This window comes from Otolemur garnettii, unplaced genomic scaffold (genome assembly GCF_000181295.1).
Source record: "Otolemur garnettii isolate 467f Iridium unplaced genomic scaffold, OtoGar3 scaffold00116, whole genome shotgun sequence".
NCBI classification, from domain to species: domain Eukaryota; kingdom Metazoa; phylum Chordata; class Mammalia; order Primates; family Galagidae; genus Otolemur; species Otolemur garnettii.
This window is the reverse complement of record NW_003852511.1, coordinates 6,704,992-6,731,855: the sequence shown is the minus strand read 5'-3', so window position 1 is coordinate 6,731,855 and position 26,864 is coordinate 6,704,992. Positions and strand designations below refer to the sequence as shown.

Below are 26,864 nucleotides of genomic sequence, written 5' to 3'. Positions count from 1 at the left end.
GGACAGAAATCAGTTCACTTTGTCTAAACATTGTAATTTATGGGCATAGATATTCATGATTGTTCTATCATTATCCTTTTAGCAGTATGACATCAGTATTCACATTATCAGTACATTGTATCTTCTTTACTTGTGTTTAGTGTCACTAGAACTTTTTTAAGCTTATCTTTTTGAAGAATTAGCTTTAGTTTTGAGAATTTTCTCTTTTTCCTATTTTCCATTACACTGGATTCTGAAAGCATTCTTTTTTTCTTCTCTTTGCTTTACAACACACATCTCTTTTTATCTCTAGTTTCCTAATGTGAAAGCTTATGTGATTAGTTTACATTTTTTTCTTCCTTTCGACACAGAACTGTCAATGTAACTAGTGTCCCTGAACTGTACCTTAATAGTTAAAGTAATAAATATTGCATATATATCACCACAATATTATGAGGGGGGGAATCCAACAGAAGTGATGATATATTCAGGAGGAGAATAGACAGCTACACAGAAGCTAAATGGTCTTGGAACATTTCAAGAAATAAGTGTGTATTGCCTCAGCTTCAAAATGAGCAACAGGAGTGAGAAGGAGTGGTGTTTGAATAATGAAGTCCATTTTCATATCAACATATTTGTAAAATGAAAATTTTACCTGGAGTAGGTTGCCCTGGATAAAAGTCCTAGGGTTCGTCTTTCATTTCCTTCCTGCTCCTTTCCTTGGCCTTCCTTCCTCACCACGGAGCATGGCCCAGCTGCAGCTCAGGCTGTGTTGTGACCCACACTTCAGCCCACGTCCATATCAACATGAGCTCCCTGAGTGAGTCTCCAGCAGCACCTTCACACTGATAGATCCTCTGTGTTCTCCCAGCTTCCCCAGAATGTGTGGTAGAAGAGATGACAGGTGAGAACTGGGAGGAGAGCCAACCTGCTATGAAGGTAAGATTCACTTTCATTGTCAGATATAGAAATGTTTTTCTTGGTTTTTTTTTTTTATTTCTTTTTAGTTATGATATGAAGTCTGACCATGTACATTATAAATAATGTCAACAATTTTTGGTGGAGGGAATGTCTAGCAGGGGTCCTCAAACTTTTTAAACAGGGGGCCAGTTCACTGTCCCTCAGACCATTGGAATGCCAGACTGTGGGCCCTGTGACAAGTCTGCTGCTAAGCAGGACAGGCAGTGGCAACAAAAACACCTGACGGGCCAGATAAATGTCCTTGGTGGGCCGCATATGGCCCACGGGCTGTAGTTTGAGGACACTTGGAGTTTGTTGCCAACTAAACCTGATGGAATATGGCATTTGAAAATGACAACTTTGATTACAAACTGTATAGTAGTGAGCATTATCCCCAATGTCAAATTTTCCTTCTTGAGAAGGAGGTTTTCTGATTAGGTTCAAGATGGTGGATGAAAGGCATCTCCTCATCAGCTTCTCTTGGGGAGATAGAGGAGAGTGGACTCCAGCCACCTCTGGACTAATTGTCTCCCCCAGCCAGAATTAGCATTCTGGGGGCACAGTGAGACAGCAGAGGACTGCAGTGGCCAAAGAGGAGGCCACTCTAACTTCCAAGACAAGAAAAATTAAGGAGAAGGAGGAAGCAAGAAGATAGAGGAGGGGAAGAAAGTGAACAAGAAGAAAACACACATGAGGAGGAACAAATAAGACAATTTTGTCAACATGAAAAGTCACAACAGGTCTCCACCATCAAAGGATCATGAGGCAGCTACCACAGAAAATCCCATCTATAAAGAAACTAGGGAATATGAACAAAAAGAATTTAGAGAATGGGTGGCAAAAAAGATGAAAGGAATTGAAGGAAAAGTGGAAAACCACCAACAGGAAATCCAAAAAGTGACCCAGAAAATGAATGAAACACATGATAAAATTTGAAAGGATATATGAGAGCTAAGGGAATTGAAGGAATCACTCGAGGAACTTAAAGATGCAGGAGAAACTGTCATAACAGATTAGACCCTGTGAAGAAAGAATCTCAGAACTATAGGATAAGGTTCTTGAGTGAACTCAGGCATTTAAAGGGGCAGAAAAGGTTGGGTGCCCATACGTCAGTGTTTAGGGTGCCAGCCAGGTGCTCTAGGACTGCTGGGGTTGAACCTGGTCAGAGCCTGCTAAACAAACAAACAAACAACAAAAAAAAAAAAAATAGCTGGGCGTTGTGGTGGGCACCTGTAGTCCCAGGTACTAAGGAGGCTGAGGCAAGAGAATTGCTTGAGTCCAAGCATTTGAGGTTGCTGTGAGCTGCACTCTACTGAGGGTGACAAAGTGAGACTTTGTCTCAATAAAAAGAAAAAATAAAGGGGCAGAAAAGATTGTAAGAGCAGAACAATTTCTTAGAGAATTATGGGACTGCAGGAATTATGAAGTGGTCAAACATGCCAATTAAACATGTCCCAGAAGGGGAAGATCAACTCAAAGGAATGGAAGCCAGACAGGAGGATATCATAACTTAAAATTTTGCAAGCATCACCAAAGATTCTGACACATTGCTTTTCGATGTATATCAAATGCTGATTCATCTCAATAGAATAAAACATCTCCTACACACATTGTAACGAACCTGGGCAAGGTCAAAATGAAAGAAAATCCTGCAAGCAGCCAGAATTAAGCATCAGATATTTCAGGGTGACAGTGAACTTTTTAGCTGAAACTTTTTAATCAGAAAAGATTAGTTATCTACCTTTACTGTTCTTAAACAAAATTATCCAACCAGAATTCTGTATCCCACTGAACTATGCTTCAAATTTGATGGGCACATTTTGATTTACTGATATGCAAATATGGAGGAAATCTGCCACAATAAGACCACCTCTGCAAAAATATTGAGACCCATTCTGCACATTGAACATCACTATGCGTATTCAGCAAAGTAGACACTAAGAAATTAAAGGACAAAACATAGGTTCCATGGTGGCACAAGGGATAAAACTAAACAACAGTCTTTCACCAAATAAAATGAATAGAAACCCACTATGCTTATCAATTCTATCAAGAAAAGTGAATGGCTTGAATTCTCCACTGAAAAGGGAGAGGCTGGTCGAATGAATAAAAAACAATAAGCCAACTATATGCTATCTCCAGGAGAAACACATCTAATGTCAAAAGATAAAACAAGACTCATGGTGAAGGATTGGAAAACAATATTTGAGGCAAATGGAAGGCAGAAGGAAGAAGGAGTCACAATTTTATTTTTAGATACATTTGGATTTAAAGCAATTAAAGTAAAGAAAGACAAACATGGGCACTGTAATCTGATTAAGGAAATAATATAACAAGAGGACATTTGAATTCTAAATGTATATGCTCCCAACTTAAGTGATCGCATGTTTTTGAAACAAACCCTGAATGGTCTGCACATTTTCAATATATATGATATCATACAACACCATAATAGCTGGGGACTTTAACATCCTTCTATCACAACTGGACATATTTTCTAAACAGAAAGTAAACAAAGAAACAAAGGGTTTTGTTGTTGTTGTTGTTGTTTTACCCAATGACTGCCTCCTTATCAAAAAGTGGAAATTTGGATTTTGAAACCACATATACAGACTGAAGACGATGTGAAAAAACAGGGAGAATGCCAAAGAACAGATAATACTACAAAAGCCAGGGCAGAGGCATGGAACTGGTCCTTCCCTGTGAAACTTCAGAAGAGAACAGCCATGTCAGCATCTCGATCATGAACTCTTAGCTTCCAGAACTGTGAGACAATTTGTGTTGCTTTAAAAAAAGATAGAAGGAAGGTGGTGCCTGTTGCTCAGTGAGTAGGGTGCCAGCCCCATATACCAAGGGTGGCGGGTTCAAACCCGGCCCTGGCCAAACTTCAACAAAAAAAATAGCTGGGTGCTGTGGCAGGTGCCTGTAGTCCCACCTATTCAGGAGGCTGAGGTCAGAGAATCACCTAAGCCCAGGAGTTGGAGGTTGCTGTGAGCTGTGACGCCACAGCACTCTACCAAGGGTAATAAAGTGACACTCTGTCTCTACAAAAAAAAAGAAAGAAAGAAAGAAAGAAAGAAAGAAAGAAAGAAAGAAAGAAAGAGGCTGAAACAAAACCCTAGAACAATTGGAATTAATAGATATGAAGAAAACATATCATTCCAAAACCAATGAGTTATGTTCTTCATGTCAGCCCATAGGTTATGCTGCCAATTTCATCATATCCTAGGACACATATCAGATACCAACAGATTGAGAAGAATTGAAATTATATCGTGTATCTTTCCAGACCACAAATGACTCCTTCAACAAATACCTTCATCAACACACAAAGCCATAGAAATTAAACAACTTTATGAGGATTGATAGTTGGATCAGGAAGAGATTAAGAAGGAAATTATAGATTCTTCAAACATAACACCAGTGAATCCACAAGCTACCCAAACCTGTGGGATATTGCAATAGCAGTCCTAATAGGGAAAATTATTTCATTAGATCTCCACAGCAAAAAGACTGAAAGAGCACAAATCAGCAATCTAAGGACTCAACTCAAGTAAATGGAAAAGGGAAAGCACCCTAATCCCAAACCTAGCAAAAGAAAAGAAATACTGAAAATTAAGTCAGAAATAAATGAAATCCAATGCCTAAGAATCATTCAGAAAATTAATGAAACAAAAGATTAGTTCTTTCAGAAGATGAACAAAATTGATATAACTTTGGCCAGACTAACTAGAAATAGATGTGATCTCTAATAACTTCAATCAGAAATGAAAAAGGGCAAATAACAACTGATAGCTCAGAGAAACAAGAGATAGTTCTGCTAACTACAACAAACTCCATGCCCTGACCTTTGACAATGTGGAGTGAATGGATCAATAATTGGAATCATACAACCTCCCTAGAGGAAGCAATAGATCCCTTGAATAGACGTATGTCAAACATTGAAAATGATGAAACTATAAAAAAGCTCCTAACCAAAAAAATCCATGGGCCAGATGGCTTCACAGAAGAATTTTATTAAACCTTCAAAAGAAGAGCTTGTACCTACACTGGAGTACATATTCCAAAACATTGAGAAAGGAGGAACCTTTTCCAGAATGTTCTATAAAACAAATATCACCTTGATATCAAAACCTAGAAAGGATCCAAAAATAAAAAATAAAAAAGAGAGAACTACAAACCTACTTCACTAATGAATATTGATGCAAAAGCACTCAAAATCCTAGATTACAGGTACACATTAAAAAATACACTTTAAGATTTAGTAGGCTTTATCCCAGGGATGCAAGTTTGGTTTAACATATGCAAATCCATCAATGTAATTCACTACATAACTAGAAGCAAAAACAAAGAACATATGGTTCTCTCAAGAGATGCAGGAAAAGCATTTGACAAAATTCAGCATCTTTTTCTATCAGGAACATTTAAGAAAGTAGGCATGGAGGGCACATTTTTGAAACTGATTGAAGCCATCTATGACAAACCCCATAGCCAATATTATACTAAATGGAGTAAAATGGAAAGCTTTTCCACTTAGAACTGGAACTGGACAAGGATGACTTCTGTCACCACTACTATGCAACATAGTTCCGGAAGTTCTAGCCAATGCTGTCGGGGAAAGGAAAAATATTACAGGCATCTAAATGGGGGAAAAACAGGTCAACTCTCCCTCTTTGCCAATGATACAATCTTATACTAAGAAAACTCTCGAGACTCAAACACAAGACTCCTAGAAGTGAACAGGAAAGACAGTAATATCTAAGGTATAATATCAATGTCCACAAATCAGTAGCCTTTGCATTTGCTATAACAGTCAAGCTGAGAAGCAAATCAAGGACACAGTACCCTTCACAGTAAGTTCAAAGAAAATGAAATATCTGTCAATATACCTAAAAAAGGAGGTGGACAATGTTTACAAAAAGCATTATGAAACCCTAAGAAAAGAAATAGCAGAAAACTTTAACAAATGGAAGAACATACCATACTCTAAGCTGAGAAGAATCAACACTATCAAAATGTCTACACCACCCAAAGTGAACTACAAGTTTAATGCAATCCCCATTAAAACACCAAACCATACTATTAAGAACTAGAAAAGTAAGTGCTTTGTATTGTATGGAACCATAAAAATCCTGTATATCAAAAGCAATATTTAATAATTAAAACAAAGCCAGTGGCATCACTCCACCAGACTTCAGGTTATAGTATAAGTCCATAGTGATCTGGCACAAAAAAAAAGAGATATACACATATGGAACAGATTAAAACATAGAGATGAAGCTGCCCTCCTCAACACCATCTGATCTTTCATAAACCAAACAAAAGTATACACTGGGGGAAAAAAAAAACCCTGTTTATTATGTGGTGCCACTGACTTGGATACAAAGTATAGAAGACTTAAACTGGACCCACACTTTTCACCATGGAAAAAAATTGACATTTAATGGATAAAATATTTAAATCTAAGACATTAAGCAATAAAAATCCTACAGGAAGGCTTGGGAAAATCTCTTCATGTTATAGACCAGGGGAAAGATTTTATGAAGAAGAATTTATTAGCAATCATAAAAACAACAAAAGTAAATGAATGGGACTTAAGCTAAAAAAGCTTCTTCACACCTCAGGATACAACATTTAAAGCAAATAGACAATCTTTAGAAGGGAAAAGATATTTGCATGTCAGGAATTTGACAGACTTGCTAAGTAGAATCTACAGAGAACTCAAACAACAAAAAAAGAGCAAACAATCCCATCTATCACAGAGCAAGAAACATGAACAGCACCTTCTCTGAAGAAGACAGAAGAACGGCTAACAAACATGAAAAAAAAAATGCTCATCATCCCTAATCATCAGACAAATGCAAATCAAACCACCCTGAGATACCATCTAACCCCAGGGAGACCAGCCCACATCATAAAGCATCTTAAAGGATCAGATACTGGTGAGGATATGGAGAGAAGGGAACACTTTACACTGATAGTGGGACTGTGAACTAATATATCCCCTTTGGAAAAAAGTATAATCCTCAAAGAACTCAAAATAGACCTTCCACCACAATCCCTTTTCTAGGCATCTGTCTAGAAGAAAAAAATTATTTTGTCATAAAGGCATTTGCACTAGATTGATTAACTCAGCTCAACTTACAATCACAAAGATGTAGAAATGACCTAAATGCCCACCAACCCAGGAATGGATTAAGAAACTTTGGCCTATGTATACCATGGAATACTATTCAGCCATTAAAAAAACATGGCAACTTTAAATCTTTCTTTTTTTTTTCTTTTTTTTTTTATTGAATGGTAACTATGTACATTAATGCACTTCTGGGGTACAGTGTGGGGTTTTCACACACAATCCAAAACACTTCCATTGAACTGGTTAACATAGCCTTCGTGTCATTTTCTTAGTTATTATTTTAAAACGTTCACATTCTGTTCTTAGAAAGATTCACTTTTACCCTTGTAAGGTAAACCTCAGAAGTGATCCCTCCAATCGCCCTCCCTCCACCCATTCTCCCCTCCCCTCTCCCTCCCCCCTTCCTGTATTCTTAGGCTGTTATTAGGTTATAGCTTACATATAAAAGGTATAAATTAATTTCATAATAGGGGTGTGTACATTGGATACTTTTTCTTCCATTCTTGTGATACTTTGCTCAGAAGAACATTTTCCAGCTCCATCTATGTGAGAAATCGAATTCAAAATATTTAAATCTTTCTGATTGAACTACATGGATTTGAAACACATTCCTCTTAGGCAAGTATCACAAGAACAGATAGAAATTATCTAATGTACTCAGAACAAATATGAAGCCAGTAGACTATCTAATATATGCCCACACAAGCAAAATACTCATTGTAATTCTAGTTGGGAGACATGAGGGAGGAGAGGAGGGAGGACCACTGCTGTGCTCCCAACTGGTGGGCATGATATAAAGGGTAGGTATATGGCAAACCTCCTGGGTGTGGGACACAACTACAGCAGGGACCATATCTAACAAAACCAAACCTTGTAACCTAAGCCATTCTACTTTCATACTAATCTGAAATGGAAATCGTGAAATCACAAAGAAAAAGTTTTGCATTTACCAATATGCACTTAAGAAATCCTTCATAAGCATCATTGGTTTTTACACAAGCATCTTATATGCGTTATTTGGGGCTATTGCATAGTCACTGTTTCCCATATGATTTTCTGATGTTAGGAATTGGGCAAAAGACTTCAAACAGGACACTGCAAGGACTCATAGTGTTTTCCTTTCTCTCATTGCAGGTGGACTCCAGGGAAAATATCAATTGTACGTGTGCCCATATCAATCTCTTACTATGGATAAATCTAAGTAATATAAAATTGGGACTTTCTTGCTATTATCAGTAGAGCCTCCTTTTTCCAGCTGCCTGCTGGAGACAGGCACTGGAGTGTGGGGCAAGAAATTGATGGTGCATTAAAAATCTGTGACCATGGATTGTTGTCCTCAGAACACCTGAGTTATTAGATGGGAGGAATTGTGCATTAGGGTTGGGAGGTATCTAGGAGTGAGTGCACATTCAACCAATATTAATGTGGTTGTCTGAGAGTGTGCGTGTCTTGAAGACATTTCTACTTGTAAGCACAGCTCAGTGCAAGTGTCACTTTTCTTAAGAGAAGAATTCTACCACCAAATCCCACTTTCCATAAATCCACTAAGTCCTCCCTCAGCACAGGCACATCTGAAGTCTGGTTTACTGTTGTCACCCCTTCCATGGAGATGGTACAGATATGAATGGCTCAAGGTGTTGACCTAAGAAGAGGCACATAGGAACTCAGTTCCAGTCACAATATTGATGCTGTGGGATATTGAACTGAAATCAACACTCACTTGTAGGGTGGAGCACTTGCCTACATGCCAATGAATTCCAAGTGCACACCTGGATATGTTATGGTCCACAGATACCCCCAAACGGTGTCCATCAATATAAGGTGGCTTCAGTGATCACAGTGTGCAGATTAGCAAAAGGTACATTGAACAGCACACTTTGACAGGATTGTTAGTGTGAAGCGCACATAGAGAGATCTCAGGATTCTGATAAGCTGACAGACTCTGAGACCTGAGAGGCCCACATAGGATGGTGTAGGTCAGCGTCTGGTAATGCTGAGGTCATTCCTCAACACTTGGGTAAAGCAGAGAAGAAGAAGGGAGTTATTGTTTTGTATTGAATAACATGATTATCACAAGCCTTAGAAATGCTCAAATCCAGCAGTGCACAAACTCCTAGGTTACTTCTAAATGAGCACTCAAAGGACAACATGGTTGCCAGCCTGGTGCCCAAATGAGATTTCCTAGCTGAACTGTCCTACAGAGCTGGTTAGAGGGTTAGAACTCACCACACTCCAATCCCCACAGTGCACTGTCCCTCTGCCAGAGCCTGGTGTGAGCATGAGCAGCAAATGACCAATGGACACACACCGTGTATTGAACAGGAGGTCCAGAGGGAAAAGTGTTACAGGATCAGAGTGGTTATGTCTAAATGACAGGATAATTCACCATTTTCTGATCTTTTTCATTTAATTATCTTTTTTACAAAAGATTATCAAAGAAATATCAGTGAATATATTACTCAGAATTGAACCCAGTCCCCCTGGAAAGATGACTCGTAGCAAGTGTAACGTCTTCTAGAAGAGCTGACCTAGACAGTAGCAGCACAGGTGGCTACAGGGGCAGAAAGGATCCTGGCAGGTGTCAGTAAGGTAGAGACATTGAACTTGCCTTCCCAATGGACAGGTAGAGCTAGAGACCCTGTCATTGAATACACAGGGGACATTCCAGGGCATGTAGTTTTTAGATAGATTAATTGACATTTTCAGGTGGCCTTCAGGTAGACAGTAAACACTCTGTCTCTCATGTTGTCCTGGTCCTCTCATTGGTCTCCCCTCTCATTCCACATCTACATCAAGTAATGTCCCCTGAATAACTCATGACCAACCCCTGCAAGGTACTGACAGTCACTCTGTCTCCTAGCTCCATCTGAGGACCCACAGGACAAGATCACTGGGACCAGGGCAGATGACAAGATTTCATCCATGACCAAGGTCAGGTTACCTGTCTTTCTCTTAAATGAAATATTGCTGTCTTGTTTTTTTTCTTTCCAATGAAAAAAATGTGTGAAAACATAAATATTGTTCATATAGATGTTGTATATGTTTTCTGTGGTGGGTGAATTTTGACTGAGACTGTGTTAATGTCTAAGACCTGGTTCAAGGATTCTAGACATTATTAAAAATTATAGCTTCAGTACAGACTGTATTCTAGTGAGACTCTTCCTCAGCAACATTCTTCTCTCTTTGGAAAATGTTTCTGTAATTGCCAATCAAAATGGACTTCAGAGATACATCTTTCACAAAAATTGTGTGTCTGTTCTTGCTTTTGGGTTCCCTCACCTTCACCACTGTTTCCCATCTGGTTGTTTAGTGTCACCAAGTGAAGAAAGCTCCTGTGCAAACAGGAAACAAAATAGTCTAATGCCTATGCTAATTAATTAATTTTTTTTTCTGTAATTACAGGTGGCCTTAGGAGTCAGGAGACAGGGTATGTATTCTGGGTGCTCTCACACGCTGTAGAATAAGTTACATTTTGGAAAGTTTTAAGCATCCATGTTGGTTTTCCAGTGGAGAGGAGGATCTGGAGGTGATGATAGAAGCTGGTTTTCCAAGAAAGATCTGTGGTGTCCCCATCTCCTATGTTCCAGCTGCTCTGATCCTGTGAAGGGACTGTCTGCAGGACCACACTCTTTCTCTCTATTTAAAAGTGCATCCAAATGTATAGAAGAGCATGTGGAGAAACTCTTAACAAATTTGACTTCAACAGATTTCATGAATAAGACCCCCATATCTTAGCAGCAAGACTAATAAATAAATGAAACATGATCAAGGTAAAAATCTGCTGCACAACTATGGGTACTACAACTAAAGCTAACAGACAGCGTTCAGAAGGGGAGAAAGTATTTGCATGCTATAAATCAGACAAAAGGCTGATAACTAGAATCTACAGAGAACTCAAATTAATCTGCAAGGAAAACAGAAAGAAGAACCCGAATTATAAGTGGGCAAGAAAATTGAAGAGAAACTTGTCTTAAGATGACAGAAGAATGGCCAACAAACACATGAAAAAATTTCATTGTTCTTGAGCATTAGGCAAATGCCCATCAAAACCATTCCAAGGTATCACTTAACTCCAGTGAGATTAGCCCACATCAGAGAATCCCAAATCTGCAGATACTGGAGTGGATGTGCACAAAAGGGAACTTCTGCACTGCTGGTGGCATTCCAAATTAGTTCAACCTCTATTGAAGGAAGTAAGTATAGAGAACTCTCAAAGAATAAAAATTGACTTTCCATTTCATACTGCAGTCCAATCACTAGGTCTCTACCTAGAAGTAAAAGTTGTTTTACCACAAGGACATTTACATTAGAATGTTTATTGCAGCTCAGTTCACAATTGCTAAGACACAGAAGCAACCCAAGTGCCCGTCAGCCCATGTATGGATTGACAAACTGTGGTCTATACAACATGGACTATATCAGCCATAAGAAAAGATGGAGACTTTACATCTTTTGTGTTTTCCTGGATGGAATTGAAACATACTTCTCTTAGTAAATTATCTCAGGGATGGAAAAAACAAACAGTGTACTCCATACTATGATGAAACCAATATATAATCAACTATATGTCCACATGAAAGAACAACACATATACCTGTGTCTAGTAAGGGAGGGGGGCAGACGGCAGAATCTCACCTCATGTGCACAATGTGGTGTTCAGGATGGCCCCTGGCTGAAGGACTAAGCTATAATTTCAACTTTATCTCAGAAATTAAAATTATGTAACCTCAAGATTTGTACCTTCATATCAATCTAAAATAGAGAAAAAAGTGCACCCTCTGCAGGGAATCCCTCTGACCCTGGACACCATCCTCACTGCTGTAGTGTTTCAGGCCTCAGGGGGAGTGCCTGACCCTGACCCTGTGCCCAGGACATGCCCACAAGTGAATGACTGGATCAGAGTAGCCAACTATTCTGCCGGGAGACACCAGGATATCTTTGGATCTTTAGAAGTGTGCTATCCTGTGTGGTCAATAAGACACAGTTGTGTCTGTGTGTGTTTTAATTAATTATAATGAATAAACTTAAAAATTTACAACTTCTTTGTGCTAACCACATTTCCAGTGCCCCATAGTGACATATTTGTACTCTAAAGAGCAGGTCAGTCCTTGCAGTTGGCTTTCTGGGCAGCCAGACACAGGAAGTATTAGTTAAAGTCCTATGAGTCAGTGAGTGTGTATGAAAGTTAGATTTTCAGGATGATGAGATTGGAGTTAGGAGATGTGATGAGACAGGTGGAGCAAGATGGTGAACCAGGGAGGCCATCAGGCTGAGTTCCCCTACAGCAACCTACAAACGAGAGTTAGTCCAGTGGTTTATTTTTTTTTCATTTTTTTTTATTAAATCATAGCTGTGTACATTAATACAGTCATGGGGTACAGTGTGCTGTTTTTATGTACAATTTGAAATATTTTCATCAAACTGCTTAACATAGTTCTGTGGTTTAGCATGATGATTTTGCTTGGAGCTGTGGCTTGGGGTGTACTGTAAGACAGTGGGGTACTGGTTGCTGTACATGAACTGGAGCAGCAGGGTGGAGATCTGATACTCCAGGCAAGACTTGCGCAGGGACCCAGTGGGAGCAGGGTCAGCTGCTGTTGCTGAGGAGGTACAGGATGCAGTGTAGCCTTTTCAACTTTGGGTTCTCAGGGGAAATGTGTAGAGTGGATTGCCTGCCATATAAAGCAGCCAGATTTGAGGGCTGGCTGGAGTGGGTTTGCCACCAGTTTGGCAGCAGAAGAGACGACAAGTCTGGGAAGATCCTGGAAGCGAGGAGTCTTCTATTATGGCAAGGTTGTGAGGCCTGGCCCCCTACAGGAACATAGTGATTTTACTTCTGCCTGCTAGGATCAGTCCCCTAGTCATGATAGGCTCTGGGACTCTAGCACCCCTTAGAACTGTTGTCTGGAGGCAAGGTGAGAACTGCTGCTGAAGGATTTAAGAGAGATCTGAGTTCCCAACATGGCAGAACCTGACTGATGAGAAACTAATCAGGCAATCACTATGGACATTTAACTTGGGGATCTGGTATATGCCTTGCTTATAGGGAGAGGGTTTCAACTGTGTTGTTCCTTCCATAAAACTACAGCGCCACCTGATGTTTCAGCAATATATTGCAACACAAATATTTTCATACTAAAATTGGACCCTTCCGCCATATACATATATATATATATGCTTCTATGTACATATATGTATATATAATTAGTTTTTTCATTTTGTTTATATATTTTTTCTTTTTTCCTCGTTTAGTATTTTTTTCTTTTTTCGTTGTTTAGTATTTTTTTTTCTTTTTTTGTTTCTTTGGGTTTTTTCCCCTTTTTTGTTACTGAGATTGCTTATTTAGGATTCTTTAGACCTTTATTATATTTTGTATAAATATGTTTTGTTTTGTTTCTTGTTATTTTAATGGTTCGTGGTTAATTCCTTAACTTCTATTTTTACTTTTATTAGGAGCTAGGGCTCCTATATATTTGGTTACAGTATTTTAGCCTCATTTATTCTCTTTCCACATTTCACTCTAGTACATTCTCTCTTTGGACAGTGACTCTTCTACCTTTCTCATCTCTCCCACAATAAAAGCCTCTGCAACAGCTAAGATTTCCCCTCCCCTTTTCTTGTCTCTCTCCTTTCCTTCCTTACTCCAGTTCTCTCTCTCTCCTCCATTAGATACAACAGTATTTTTAATTTTCATTATCTATTCATATCTTAATATCATTTCTTTTTTTTTTTCTTTTACTTTCTTCCTGAGAGCTGGGAGGACACAGCTGTAGTTTGGCAGGTAGGCCACAGCAGTGAACTGGATTGATGGGGCCAAAGGAACTTTCTACCTCTAGCACTGGGAAGATAGTATTGGCAAGACCACACTGCAGAATTTTTCTATTTCATTTTCATTCTTTCTTAATTTTTCCTTAGTGTTTATTGTTTTTGTTCCTTTCCTTCCCTTCTTAGTCTTGCCAGAGGAAGAGTCTGATTCCACTCAGGCAGATAATGACTTCTTGATTTTCAGAAACCTTCCCAATACAATCCTCTAAAGACTCTTGAGTTACAAGCATGGCCTCTGCACCATCCTGATCAATACCATTTCTTATGTCACTCTCAGCTTGTCTCCCTGTCCTCCTTCTCTACTGTTCCCTAATATTTGTTTTCTTTTCATTCTTCTGTTATTCCTCCTTCTCTTTTCTCTTTTCTTCATTATTTATTTATTAAATGATAACTATGTACATTAATTCATTTATGGGGTATAATGTACTGACTTTATATGAAATTGGAATGGTTTCATCAAACTAGTTGACATAATGTTCACCTCACTTAATTATTGTGTTAAGGCATTTATAGTGTCCTCTTAATAGTTTTGACATATGCCCTTGTATTGTGCACAAGAGTTGATTATTCCATTCATTTTTAATCTTTCTTTGTTTTCCCCCTGTTTATCCCTGCCTGTTCCTTACCTTTCTCTTCAGTTTGGCCTCACACCAAGAGCTCTCTTCATCACATAAACTCTGAGATGAGGTAATTGAAGCAAAGTTGGAACTGAGAAGGAAAAAAAGATATGCAAAAACGTAAACAAGAAAAAAAAATACACGTGAGGAGGAACCAAAAGAAAATTTCAGGCACCATGAAAAAACAAAATAGACCAACTTCTCTTAATATGGATAATTAAGAAAATAAAGGGAATGAATTTGAAAATAGACAGAACTAAAACTCAAACACGAGACATGTACAATGTAGAAAAGGAATGGATGAGCTTAAGGAAATGAAGGAGACAATCAAGGAATGCAAAGAAAAAGTAGAAAGTATCAAAAATTGATCAGCTCACAGAGAAGAGAGAACATCAGAGTTAGATGTTCTAACAGGTAGTTAGTCAGAAGAGAGAGAAAGCAGAGAAGGCACTTAGAGAACTACAAAACCCCATGAAGCCTTCAAACATACAGATAGTAGGAATCCCTGAAGGAGAAGAAGATTGTCCCAAAGGCATGGAAGCTCTACTGGAGATTATCAGAAATGAAAACTTCCCAAATTTCACTAAAGATCCTGACACACTCCTTTCAGATGGATATTGAACCCTGAGTCAGCTCAACTCTAACAGAGCCTCTCCAAGACACATTATAACAAACCTGCCCAAAGTCAAGATGAAGGAGAAAATACTGCAGGCAGCTAGGAGTAAGTGCCAACTGAGCTACAAGGGCAGAGCCATTAAGATGACAGCAGTCTTTTCAACTGAAACTTTCCACACCAGAAGAGCATAGTCATCCACCTTCAATGTCCTTAAACAAAATAATTTTCATTCCAGAATCCTCTTAACTTGCTAGGCTTAGCTTAACCATGGCTAGAGAAATCAATTTTTGTGTATATATGAAAATACTAAGGAAATCCACCACAACAAGAACAGCTCTATAGGAAATACTTAGATCTATTCTCAATACTGAACATCTCAATGGACCACCACCAAAGTAAACACCTAGGAGCTAAAGGCCAGAGCTTAGCTTCCACAATGGCACAAAGGATAAATCCACACAACCAACTATCTCATAATAAGATGAATAGCATTCCACCACACCTATCAATACTCTCAATAAATGTCAATGGATTGAATTCCCTACTGAAGACACACAGTCTGGCTGATTAGATTTAAGAAAAAAAAGACCACAAGCCATCCATATGCTGTCTCCAAGAGACACACCTAGTCTTAAAGGACAAATAAAGACTCGGGGTTAATGATGGAAAACAGTGTTTCAAGGAAATGGAAATCAGAGGAAAGGAGGGGTTGCAATCTTATTCTCAGATACAAGCAGATTCAAAGAAACTTTCGTTAAGAAAGACAAAGATGGACCCTTCATACTGGTCAAAGAAACAATACACCAAGAAGACATCTCAATTTTAAACATTTATGCACCTAACTTAAATGCTCCTAGATTTATAAAACAGACCTTGAGAGGTCTGAGCAATATGATATTCCATAATGCATTACTAGTCAGGGACTTCAACAACCCTCTTATAGAACTGAATAGATCCTTTAAACAGAAAATAAACAAGGACACAAAGGACATAAACATCACCATCACCCTAGATCAAATGGAATTAATAGGCATATGCAGAACACACCATCCCAAAGCAAATAATATACTTTTTTTCTCTTGAGTTCATGGCACACACTCCAAAACAGATCAAATCCTAGGATACAAATCAAACATCAGAAAAATTAAAGGAATAGAAGTGATACCATGTCTCTTCTCAGACTACAAGGCTATAAAGGTGAAACTCAATTCCAACAAAACTGTGCATCCACACACAAAGTCTTGGAAACTAAACAACCTTATGTGGAATGATATTTGGTTTCAAGAAATGATAAAAGAAGAATTTGTTAATTTCCTCAAATATAATAACAATGAAGACACAAGTTACCAAAACCTGTGGGATACAGAAAAAGCAGTCCCGAGAGGAAAATTTATTCGTCTAGATACCTACATTCAAAAAACAGACAGTGAGTGCATCACTCCATTGAGAAATAATCTTATGCATTTGGAAAGAGAAGAACAATCTAAGCCCTAAACCCAGCTGAAATAAAGAAATAGCCAAAATTAAATCACAGATTAATAAAATTGAAAAGAAAAAAACCTTCAGAAAATTAACCAAAAAAAAAGTTGTTTTTTTTTTTAATTAAATAAAATAGATACACCTTTGGCCATACTAACTAGAAACAGAAAACGAAAATCTCTAGTAACCTCAATCAGAAATGGTAAAGGGGAAATAACAAGAGATACAAGAGAACATCCGTGAATACTGCAAGAAACTCTATGCCCAGAAATTTGACAATGTGAATTAAGTGGAGCAATATTTGACATCATACCCTCTCCCTAGACTCAGCCAGGAAGAAATAGATATCCTGAACATACCAATTTCAAGCACTGAGATCAAATAAAAAATTAAAAATATCCCAACAAAAAAATGTTCTGGTCTAAATGGCTTCACACCAGAATTCTCTCTAACCTTCATAGAAGAGCCTTTTCCCATATTGCAGAAATTATTCCAAAAAATTATTCTATGAAGCAAACATTATCCTGATACCAAAACCAGGAAAACACCCAACTACGGAGGAAAACTTCAGACCAATTTCTGTAATGAATGTAGATGCAAAAAGTCTCAATAAAATCCTAGCCAAATTACTGCAGCTTTTCATCAAAAAAGTCATATATCATGATCAGTATGTTTCATCCCAAAGATGCAAGGCTGGTTTAACATATCCAAGTCCATAAAAGTAATTCACCATATCAACAAAAGCAAAAGCAAAGACCATATGATCCCCTCAATAGATGCAGAAAAAGCATTCAATAAAATCCAGCATCCTTTTCCAATTAGAACACTGAAGAATATAGGCATTGGCAACACATTTCTTAAGCTGACTAAAGCCATCTACAACAAACCCACAACTAATATTTTACTGAATGGAGTAAAACTGAAAGCTTTTCCACTTATAACTGGAACAGATAAGGTTGTCCTCTATCATCCTTACTATTCAACATAGTGCTGGATGTTCTAGCCAATACAATCAGTCAAGAGAAAGAAATAAAGGACATCCAAATGGAGCAGAGGAGGTTGAACACTACTGCTTTGCTGATGATATGATCTTATACTTAGAGAACCACAAAAACTCAACCACAAGGCTCCTGGAAGTGATCAAAAAATACAGTAATGGCCCAGCACCTATATCATAGTGTTTATGGCACCAGCCACTTACACTAAGGCTGGCAGGTTCAAATCCAGCCTCAGCCAGCTAAACAATAATGACAACTGCAGTAAAAAATAGCCAGACATTGTGGTGGGCACCTGTAGTCCCAGCTACTTGGGAGGCTGAGATAAGAGAATCACTTAAGACTAAAGAGTTTGAGGTTGCTGTGATCTGGGACACCATGGCACTCTACTGAGGATGACATAGTGAGACTCTGTCTCAAAAAAAAAATACAATAAGTATCAGGATATAAAAAAATCAGTGTCCATAAGTCAGTAGCCTTTGTACACACCAGTGACACCCAGAGTGAGAAACTAATCAAAGACACAATACCCTTCTCTGTAGTTCCAAAGAAAATGCAATACCTAGTAATAAATCTTGCAAAAGAGTGAAGTACCTTTATAATGAGAACTATGAATCCCTAAGAAAAGAAATACTAGAAGATATTAACAAGTGGAAGAATATATTATTCTCATGGCTAAGAAGAATCAACATTGTCAAAATGTCTATACTCCCCAAATCAATCTACAGACTCAGTGCTATCTCTATTAAAATACCAACATTATACTTTTAAGACTTGGAAAAAATAGTCCATTTTGTATGGAGCCAAAAAAGAAACCCTGTGTAGCCAAGGCAATTCTTAATAATAAAAAAAAGGTGTGGGGCATCAGCCTACCAGACTTAGGCTGTATTATAAGGCCATACTGATCAAAACAGTATAATGCTAAAAGACATGTCTAAAAGACATAGATATTTGGAACCAGATAGAAAACCAGGAAATAAAACTAACATCATACAGCCACCTCATCTTTGATAAACCAAACAAGAACATACACTGGGGGAAACAATCCTTATTCAATTAGTGGTGGTGGGAGAACTGGATATCCACATGTAAAAGACTGAAACATGACCCACATGTTTCTCCATTCAAGAGATAATGATTCAAGATGGATAACAGACCTAAATTTAAGGCATGAAACAATAAAAATCCTCAAAGAAAGCATGGGAAAAACACTTGAAGATATCAACCTGGGGAAAGACTTTATGAAGAAGAATTCTGTGGCAATTGCAACAACACCACCAAAAATAAACAAATGGGACTTAAATAAACCAAAAACCTTCTGTACAGATAAGGAAACAACAACCAAAGCAAATAAACAACCTAGACAATGGTAAAGGATATTTGCATATTTTGTATCAGACAAAAGCTTGATAATGAGAATCTACAGAGAACTCAAATCAATCCACATAAAAGAGCCAACAATCCCTCATATCACTGGGCAAGAGAGATGACTAGAACCTTCTCTAAAGAACACAGACACATGGGTAAGAAACATGAAAAAATTCTCATTGTTCCTAATTATTAAAGAAATGCAAATAAAAACCATCTGGAGATATCATCTAACCCCAGCGAGATTGGCCCACATCACAAAGTCTCAAAACTGCAGATGCTGGTGTAAATGTGGAGAGAAGGGACATTTGGAACCAGATAGAAAACCCTTTTACATGGCTGAAGGGACTACACACTAATACAACCTTTTTGGAAGGCAATATGGAGAACCCTCAAAGAACTCATACCAGACTACCCATTTGATCCTGCAATCCCATTGCTGGGCATCCACCCAGAAGAAAAAAATCCTATTACCATAAGGACACTTGCACTAGACTGTTTATCACAGCTCAATTTACCATCACCAAAATGTGAAAACAGCCTAAATGCCCAGCAACCCAGGAATAGATTAACAAGCTGTGGTGTATGTATATCATGGAATACTATTCAGCCATTAAACAAATATGAAGATTTCACATCTTTTGTATTAACCTGGGTGGAAGTGGAACACATTATTCTTTTTATTATTATTAATCAGTTTGATGAACATATTTCAAATTATTCTTAGTAAAGCATCACATGAATGAAGAAGCAAGAATCTTCTGTACTCAATTCCAATATAAGGACAATTAATGACCTAGTACATGGTGGGTGTTGGGAGAAGGGGAGAGGACACACAGGGAAGGGGGGGGGTCATGGTATGCAACACACCTTTTAGAGTGGGACACAAGTATAAGGGGGAATTTACCTAACAAATGGAATCAATATAATCAACCTGGTTCTTTGTACCCTCAATGAATCCCCAACAATAAAAAAATTAAATAATAAAAAAAGAGCTGTGATGCTACAGTGGAAATGAGGAAGTGGAAAGATGTAAGGGGGCCCTCTTCTTTGATGATTTGCAACTGTGCACTGAGTCTTGTTGAAGGCCTCTGACTCCACAGAGTCCCAGGGAGCGTCTAAGAACCCACAGAAAAAGGAAGGGTGACCTCATGTGATCCGGCTGACCTCACCTGGAGTAGGAGGGATGAAAGAGTCAGTCCCTTGGGTAACCTCCTGGCTCTTGTTTGTGTCTCTGCAGAGTGGACATACAACATCAAATACCCCTCCAGTGATGAGGAGGAAGACCCTGCAGGTAGGGACAACTTCTGAGCCAGGTCTCCAGGAGAAAGGGGTCTTAGGAGGGGCTGGGTCACTCCTGCTGCTTTGGACACTGAGGCAGGGGCATGAAATCCTAAGGGAAACAAATGTGACCTTTTCACATTGTAGTGACAGGAGAATAAGAGCTAGTGTGTGTATTGGCACAGAGCATGCTGATTGTAGCTTCTTTTCTTGCTTTGCTGGTTAATGATAATCTTTCCTATCAGACCTGCTTCTTCTCATCTGCCTGTTCCAAACATGACAGCCTTCAGCTTTCCGTGGTTCACAGCACTTGGGACCTGTGCACGATGGATTATGGTTTGAATGTTTGATGTTGACCCACACTGGAAAACACCTCCCAGGAAGCACCACCCTCCCCTAGCTGAGCCTGGAGCCAGGGAGGGTGGGAAACAGGAAAAGGGAAGCAGTGCCAGGCACAGGGGACTGTGCAGACACTGGCTGCCCTGGAGGGACAGGATGGCACAGGTTTCCCTTCCTGGTTATACTTATAGAATTTTAACTGCTTAAAGGTCCCTGAAGATCCACGGGCCATTTCTTACTGCAGAGGTGAAGTTATGAATCTCTGAGACAAGTCTGCAGAGACGGAGAAGACTTGACTTCTGACATTGGCTATAAAATACCAGCAGTAGCAGGATTCACTTCTTACCTGAAAGCTAACTCTATTTTCTCTTTTCCCAAGGCCACCAGATCATAGTCATTGCCCTGGTCCATGCAGAGGCAGGGTCCTCAGATGAAGAGGAGGAGAGAAACCTGACAAGTAATCTATTTCCTGTTTGCATCTCTTTTGTGTTCTATTTCCCATACTCCAGCTCCCCTTGGTGGCTCTTCCCCACTCCCTCTTTCCCTCTTCTGACTCTCTGAGAAAGTGCAGCTGTGGAATTGAATTAGAGGCTTCTAATTGTTGATTCCAGGGAAATGAATCGCAGAGATCTAGAGATGGGGCAGTGAAGCATGGGACTTGAAGTGACATTCAGTTTAACTTTATTTTTCCCTAGATACAAAACTTGAGGTTATTTTCTTTAAATAAATTAATCAATTAATATTGATGCACACAATAGTTTTAAAATATGAGTTGCCTAGTGATGTTTGGATAAATGTAATATACCAATATTAATAATATCTGATTAGCATAATTAGCATATCCATCATCTCAAAGTTGTATCATTTCTTTGTGTTTGGAACATTCACTAATCTCCTTCTAGCTGTTTGAAATTAACATTTTGCTTTTCACTCCACTTATCCTATAGTGCTATAGAACACAGTCGATTCCTTTTATCTAGTTGTAACTTTGTATCCTACAGTAAATCTTACCCTACCCCTTCCTCTCCCCTACTCTTGGGAGCCTCCAGCTTCCTCTGTTCTACTTTTAACTTCTATGTGATCAGTTTGTTTTAGCTTCTACATATGAGTGAGAATAGGCCATGTCTGTCAGTTCCTAGCTTATTTCACTTTACACAGTGCCATCCATTTCCATGTATATTGCTGAGAAATCATTTTTTCTTCTTTTTGGATGGCTGAATACTCTTCCATTATTTATATGTACCATATTATCATCTTTTTAAAAAACTTGTAAAATTTGTTTACTTTCTTTCTCTGATGACTCGTTGTAGTTACACTCAGTATTATATTTTTTGTTAATTGCTTTTTGTTTTTAATTATAATGGGTCTATAAAATTTCTACATATGTGATGCTTTGATACAGGCATGCAATCTGGATTCATCAAATCAAGTAACGGGTGTTTTTATTACCTCAGGCATTTACTATTTCTTCATGTTATTAACATTCCAATTTTACATTTTATTGATTTTTAAGTATGCCCTACCTCATTGTTGAAGGTAGTCACTGTGTTGTGCTATCAAATACTGTTCATTTTACCTAGCTACCTAACTATATTTTTGCACCCATTAATCATTAGCATTTTGTCTCTCCACCTTCTTGGTACCCTCCAAGCTTTTGGTAACTATAGTTCTAATCTCTGTCTTCATGAATGTTTTTACTTTAGACAACTATTTTAAATTACACACAAAACTTATGAACACCCTGTATTTAGTTCCTACATCTGAGTGAAAATATGTGAGATTTGTCTTCCTGTGCTTGGTTTATTTCACTTAGTGAACTGGCCTCCTGTTTCATGCATGTTTCTACAAAAGGCAGGATTTCCTGAAGGATATTCTATTGTGGATATGAACTACTGTTTCCTTATCCATTCATCCATCCAACAGTATTTAGTATGGTTCCAAATCTTGGCTATTATGAGTAGTGATACAATAAATATAAGAGTGCAGGAATCTTTTTGATATAATTAATCCCTCTCCTTTGTATATATACCCATCAGTGGGATTGCTGGGTCAAACATTAGTTCTATGTTTAGTATTTTGAAAAATGTCAAAGGGTGGCACCCGTGGCTCAAAAGGGTAGTTTGCTGGCCCCATATGCTGGAGGTGGTGAGTTCAAATCCAGCTCTGGCCAAAAAAAAAAAAAGAAAAATGTCCATATTGTTCTCCATAGCTGTTGTCCTAATTTACATCCTTACCAATAGTGTATGAGTGTTCTCCTTTCTCTTCATCCTCATTAGCAATCATTATTGCCAATATTTTTGATAACACAAATCAAATCTACAACTACCTATATCACCAAAGGCATTTTAACTTTTGTGAGATAGTTGTAGATTTGATCTGCATTTCCCTGATGACTCATCATTTTGAGCATTTTATCATATTCCTATTGGCCATTTGCACCTCTTCTTTTGTGAAATGTCTATTCAGATCTCTTACCCATTTATTTTTAATGTTGGGGAATCAGTGAGGGTACAAACAGCCAGGGTTACACTGTTTGCTTTTGCTGGGTAAAGTCCCCCTAATAATAGTGTACCATCCCCAAGGGTTGTGTCAAACACCTTGGCCCCACTACCCCTGCCTACCCATTCACCTTCCCACACCATATACTAGCATCAATTGTCCTCATATCAGAATTGAGTGCATTGGATTCTTTCCTCTCCATTCTTGTGATGTTTTACTAAGAAGAATGTATTTCAACTCCATCCAAATTAATACAATAATTGTAAAGTCACCATCCTTTTTAGAGGCTGAATAGTATTCCACGGTATACATAAACCACAGCTTGTTAATCCATTCCTGTGCTGCTGGGCATTTTGGATGTTTGCACATATAGGCAGAAAGCCTATAAATAAGCCTTTAAATGGTTCCATTTTTTGAAGGCAAGTTTGAAGTCTTTTGTGAGTTAGAAAAGAAAAAACCTGGATAGAACTCCATAAGTGGCTAAAGGTCTGGTCACATAATAAGTGACTAAGGGCTCGGCCATATTGCAGGCAAGCCTGCAATCCTGTATATCTCAGGAATTTCCAGATTACTCCCTAAGATGGATGACTGCCTCCAGATGGTCTGTTAAAGGTCAAGTACTCAAACAGTTTATTCCCCCAGAACTTTGTTTTGTGGTCTTGTTTTAATTAACTGTGTAAGAATAACTTTAGGTAATGTTAGTGGAATGGTTATCGGTTAATCAGCAGACTGGTAGGTGCCAGGTAGTGAGAGGCCTGGAGCATGAGGTTTAAGTCACAAGTTTATTGATTAACTGTGTGTATGTGCAGCACTGCCTATATAAGCTTTGTTAAAATAAAGAAATTTGCTACATTCCCAAGAGAGCTTATAGTCTTCCTTATTCTCTGACATTTTATTGTAGGTCTTAAACTGTGTGGTGCCGCTTCACGCACCCCAATAACAACAAAATCCACATTTTGACAATTGTAAATTAAGCTGCAATAAACAGTCTAATGCCAATGTTCTTATGATATATATTTTTTTCCTTTCTGGGTATATGCCCAGTAATGGAATTGCAGGATCAAATGGGAGGTCTAGTTTGAATTCTTTGAGGACTCTCCATACTTCATTCCAAAAGCATTGTATTAGTTTGCAGTCCCACTACCAGTGTAAAAGTGTTCCCTTTTCTCCACATCTATGCCAGCATCTGCAGATTTGAGTCTCTGTGATGTGGGTCATTCTCACTGGGATTAGGTCATATCTCAAGGTGGTTTTGATTTGCATTTCTCTGATAATTAGGGATGATAAACATATTATTTATTCCTGTCTTCTTTGTAGAAGGCTCTATTCATCTCACTTGACCATCGATATAAGGATTTTTGTCTCTTCCTTTGAGGCTTAATTGGAGTTCTCTGCAGATTCTGGTTATCAAGCTTTTGTCCAATAGATAATATACAAATATCTGTTCCTATTCTGATGGTTGTCTATTTGCTTTCATTGTCTCCTTAGCTGTACAGAGGCTACTGAGTTTAATTAAGTCCAATTTGTTTATTTTTCTTGTTGCAATTGCCATGGAAGTCTGCATAAAGTCTTCCCCCAGGCCTATTCCTTTAAGTGTTTTCCCCACATTTTCTTCGAGTATTTTTACTGATTCATGCCTTAGATTTAAATCTTTTATTCATCTTGAATCAATTTTTATGAGTGGAGAAACTGGCTTGGGTCCAATTTCAGTCTTTTACATATGGTTATTCAGTTCTCTTAGCATTTGTTACATAGGGATTCTTTCCCCCAGTGAATGTTCTTGTTTGGTTTATCAAAGATCAGGTGGTTACAGGATGTTAGTTTCATCTCTTGGTTTTCTATTAGGTTCCAGATGTGCATTTATCTGTTTTCTTTGTGTTCACCATTTCCATACAAAATGAAGAATTATATTTTACAAATCTTGAAAGTATGATATTGGTATTTTAATGGCTATTACATTAAATCTGTAGATTGCTTTGGAAAGCATAGACATTTTATCAATTTTTATTCTTCCCAGCCATGAGCACGGTATGTTCTTCCATTTGTTAATATCTTCTGCTATTTCTATTCTAAGGGTTTCATATTTTTCTTTATAGAGGTTCATCACCTCTTTCATTAGGTATATTCCTAGCTATATAATTTTCTTTGAAGCTACTGAGAAGGAAATTGTGTCCTTGAAAAACATTTCATCTTGGCTATTATTGGCATATACAAAGGCAATTGATTTGTGGACATTGATTTTATATCCTGAGACATTACTGTATTTTATGATCACTTCCAGGAGCCTTGTGGTTGATTCTTTGGAGTTCTCTAAATATAAGATCTTATCATCAACAAAGAGGGAGAGTTTAACTTCTTCTGCCCCCATTTGGACGCCTTTATTACCTTCTCTTGCCTGATTGTATTGGCTGAAACTTCCAGCACTATGTTGAATAGTAGTGGTGATAGAGAACAACCTTGTTTTGTTCCAGTTCTGAGTGGAAAAGCTTTCAGTTTTACTCCATTCAGTATAATATTATCTGTGGGTCTGTCATAGATAGCTTTGATCAGTTTAAGAAATGTACCACCTATAACTATATTCTTTAGAGAGTTCTAATTAGAAAAGGATGTTGAATTTTGTTGTTGTTTTGGTTGACATAGAGTCTAACTATGTCACCCTCAGTGCAGTGCCATAGCGTCATAGCTCACAGAAACCTCAAACTCTTGGTCTCAACGTCTTGCCCAGCCTCCAAGTAGCTGGAATTATAAGCACCTGCCACAATGCCAGGCTATTTTATTTTTTCCATTAGTCCCAGGCTGGGTTCAAACCCACCAGCCTCAGTGTATGTGGCCAGCACCCTAAAGACTGAGCTACAGGTGCCAAGCCAGGATGTTGAATTTTAATGAATGCTTTTTCTGCATCTCTTGAGAGGATCATGTGGTCTTTGATTTTGCTTCTATTGGTATATGGTGGATTATGTTTATGGGCTTGTGTATGTTAAACCACCCTTGCATCCCTGGGATGAAACCTGTTTGATCATGATGCATGAATTTTTTAATGATAAGCTGTAATCTATTGGCTAGAATTTTATTGAGAATTTTGGCATCTATATTCATTACAGACATTGATCCATAGTTCTCCTTTTTAGTTGGGTCTTTTCCTGGGTTTGGTATCAAGGTGATGTCTGCTTCATACACTATGTTGGGGAAGAGTCTTTCCTTCTCAATTTTTTGGAATGTTTTCTATTGTAAGGGTATAAGCTTTTTTTGGAGGTATGGTAGAATTCTGGTGTGAAGCCATCTGGACCAGGGCATTTGTTTTGTTGGGAGATTTTTTATTGTTTCTTTGATCTCATGCTTGAATTTGGTCTGTTTAAGAGATCTATTTCTTCATGACTGGGTCTAGGAAGAGAGTGTGAATCCACATATTCATCCATTGCTTCCACATTGTGAAATTTCTGGGCATAGAGTTTCTTGTAGTATTCAGAAATAATCTCTTGTATCTCTGTGACATCTGTTGTTATTTCCTCTCCATCATTTCTGATTTAGGTTACTGGAGGTTTTCCTTTTCTGTTTCTAGTTAGTCTGGCCAAAGATGTATATATTTCATTTACCTTTTAAAACACTTTTTTGGGGGGCGGAGCCAAGATGGCGAACAGCAGCCAGCTTTTTACAGAAGCTCCCATCCAGAAGGAGGCTGAAAGGACAGAACCTTAGCAAAGTAGCTGATGGTTTGGAGCAGAGACAAGAGAGAAGATTGAAGAGTGCACTTCAACCTTCCTGAGGCGAGC

General features: G+C 38.2%; 1 pseudogene; it reads left to right on the top strand.

Annotated features, from left to right (window-relative positions):
• LOC100959471 overlaps window positions 1-26,864 on the top strand; it is a 72,969-nt pseudogene that overhangs the window by 32,514 nt on the left and 13,591 nt on the right.